Source organism: Ornithorhynchus anatinus, chromosome X1 (genome assembly GCF_004115215.2).
Source record: "Ornithorhynchus anatinus isolate Pmale09 chromosome X1, mOrnAna1.pri.v4, whole genome shotgun sequence".
Taxonomy (NCBI): domain Eukaryota; kingdom Metazoa; phylum Chordata; class Mammalia; order Monotremata; family Ornithorhynchidae; genus Ornithorhynchus; species Ornithorhynchus anatinus.
Genome location: NC_041749.1, coordinates 17,447,951 through 17,451,029, shown reverse-complemented (window position 1 = coordinate 17,451,029; position 3,079 = coordinate 17,447,951). Strand labels below are relative to the sequence as shown.

At 47.0% G+C, this 3,079-nt stretch overlaps 1 non-coding gene across 1 annotated transcript; it reads left to right on the top strand.

Moving 5' to 3' along the window:
* Nucleotides 1-1,271: 1,271 nt before the first annotated feature.
* LOC114807021 lies at nucleotides 1,272-1,409 on the top strand. The gene has a single exon (XR_003755074.1). It is a non-coding gene; the product is annotated as a small nucleolar RNA SNORA7 (small nucleolar RNA).
* Nucleotides 1,410-3,079: the final 1,670 nt, after the last annotated feature.

Genomic DNA, 3,079 nt, shown 5'->3' with positions numbered 1-3,079 from the left:
TGACAAGTGCTCAATAAATACCACTGATTGACTGAAGCCATGTTGAAGGAACCAAGAGGTTTCATGGTGTATTCAGTCAGTGATATTTACTGAAGGCGCAGCTCCTCCAAGAGGCCTTCTCTGACTTCTTCTTCTCCCACTCCCTTCTGGGTCGAACTTGGATTTATTCCCTTTATTCACCCCTGCCTCAGCCCCACGGAATTTATGTACATATCTGTAACTTATTTATATTAATGTTCTCTCCCTCTATACTGTAAGCCCATTGTGGCAGGATGCGTCTACCAACTCTGTTTTATTTTACTCTCCCAAGGGAGAGTACAGTGCTCCGCACACCGTAAGCACTCAAATAGGGTTGATTGGATGGCGGAGGAATGCATTAAGGACGTGGGAGAGCGCAGTACGGTGGAGTTAGGAGACTCGATGTCTGCTCACAAGCTTACAGACAGAGCGGAGTCCACTGGATGTCACTGAGGAATTCATTAGGAACTTGAGTGAGTGAGGTGAGGTTGTGGCAGAGGGAAAGAAGTGAAAAGTAAATTGGAGAGGAAGTAGAGGTTTAGTGTTGCCTTGTTTGAGAAGCTGAGTCATGGGAGAAAGGAAAACGGATGCCTGAGGGGAGATTCAATGCGGGCCCTTTTAGTGCAGAAGAGACTTGAGTGTGTTTGAAAGCAGAGGGGAAGTAATCAGTGGAAAACCAGAGGTTTGAAAGCAGTGTGGCCTAGTGGAAAAGCACAGGCTTGGGATCAGAGGACCTGAGTTCTAAGCCTGACTCTGCCATTTGGCTGCTGTGTAACCTGGGGCAAGTCACTTCACTTCTCTGTGCCTCCGTTTTCGTCACTGTAAAATGGGGATTAAATAACTATATTCTCCCTTCTACTTAGACTGTGACCCCCAAGAGGGGCAGGGAGTATGTCCAACCTAATTAATTGTACCTACTCCAGTCCTTAGAACAGTGTCTGACACATAGTAAGCGCTTAATAAATGCCATAGAAAAAGGCTGAAGATGATGCAAAGTGAGGACAGGAAATGAGTGCAAGTGCTTTTAGGAGGTAAGAGGCAATGGAGTCCAAAGCAAAGGGTCTTTTAAGAGGAGAGGCACCTGGAAATGAGGAGAATGTGGACTTTATTTGAGGACAACAGGATTGCAGAGGCTAGAGTGGCACCTGGGGGAAGTCTTCATTTCTTATTGTTGGCAAAACAGAAACCAAGCATGCCCAGTTTTCTTTAACACAGGGTTTTGTAAGAAATGATAATAACTATGACATTTAAGTCTCCTCTCAGGATTACATCTGGAGAGTTTCCAGTACTCTACCAGTCTGGGGTATGAGAGGGAGAGTCGAGCAGAGGCCTATCCATTCCATTCCTAGCATGGGCAGTGGCTAGCGAGAGGAAGGCCATCTGCTACAAGTCACAATTCACCAGGCTGGGCAGCAGCGGCGTGGGAGAGAGTCGAGGACGGAGACACAAGTTTACTGCAGGGAAGAAGGCGATGGTAAACCACTTCCATATTGTTACCAAGAAAATTCTATGGATACACTACCAGAACAATTGAAGATGGAGGTGGGGGCGTTTGGGAAGAGATGTGTCCATGGAGTCGCTATGGGTCGGAGATGACTCGACAGCATAAGAGGAGACACTCAGTTTTCTCTAACGCGGGTTTTATAAGAAATAATCATGGCATTTAAGTGTTTACTATATGTAAATAGTTCTAGATGTAGAGATAAGTTAAGGTTTATCAGGTTGGATGCAGTCCCTGTCCCTCATGAGGCTCACGGTCTCAGAAGGGGGAACAGGTAGTGAAACCCCATTTTACAGATAAGGAAAATGAGGCATGGGGAATTTGAGACTCGCCCAAGATCACACAGCAAGCGAGGGGATGAGCTGGGATTAGAATCCAGGTCCTCTGACTCCCACGTCTGGGCTCTTTCCATAAGGTCATCGCTGTTTCGCAGTAGAACCCACAGTTTAATACTTAGCCGTTCTGGACACACCACAGTCATGCATAAACACCAGTTTTTCTGACAACATAGAGCCCCAAATCCAAATAGGGAATGAGGGCTCTTTCATCCACCAATGCAAGCCTGATACTTTTCTGGCCAAAAGGCATGGTGAAAATGCACTTTTTTCCCTGGCATCAGCGGGGATAGAAGCTGGAGAAGTTGGGGGACGCTGGAAGTCTTAAGAGCGGGTTAACAATCCAAGGGAGGTGATGACAGCTGCAGGCATGAGTGTAAATGAGGGCTGTACAATACGGGTGCTGAGCAGAAAGTGTTATTCCTACCTGTTAAAACTGTGGGCTTGGCTTTGTGGATTTATGCCAACAACACTCTGCTTCCTGAGTGCAGGAGCAGGGCTTGTGGGGGTGATCCTTAGTGGGGGGTTAATAATATTTATGATATTTGTTAAGCTCTTACTAAGTTCCAGGCACTGTACTAAGCACTAGGGTGGATAGAAGCAAATCAGATCGGACAAAGTCTCGCGTGGGGCCCACAGTCTTTTTTTTTTTTTTTTTTTATGGTATTAAGCGCTTACTATGTGCCAAGCAGTGTTCTAAGAGTTGGGGGTGGCTACAAGGTAATCAGGTTGACCCATGTGAGGCTCACAGTCTTAATACCCATTTTATAGATGAGGGAACTGAGGCACAGAGAGGTGAAGTGACTTGCCTACAGTCACACAGCTGACAAGTGGAGGAGCTGGGATTAGAACCCGTGACCTCTGACTCCCAAGCCCGGGCTCTTTCCATTGAGCCACGCTGCTTCTCTATGGTCTTAATGGCCCTAATCTCCATTTTACAAGCGAGGTAAGGAGAAGTGAAGTGACTCGTTGGAGGTCACACAGCAGGCAAGGGGCGGAGCTGGAATTAAAACCCATGACCTTCTGACTCCCAGACCTGTGCTGTAATCTCCGTGCCACGCTGCAGTACAAGATTTTTGAGGAGATGGGGGGAAAGTGAGTTCTGTCAGGAAGATATCTGATGAAAGTGTGGGCTGTTGTATTAAAGGTGGGAAGGGTTGACAGGAGGCCCAGGAGAGGTATTAGAGGCAGGTGGAGAAGGGCCAAAGTTTGGTGGTCTCTGAGG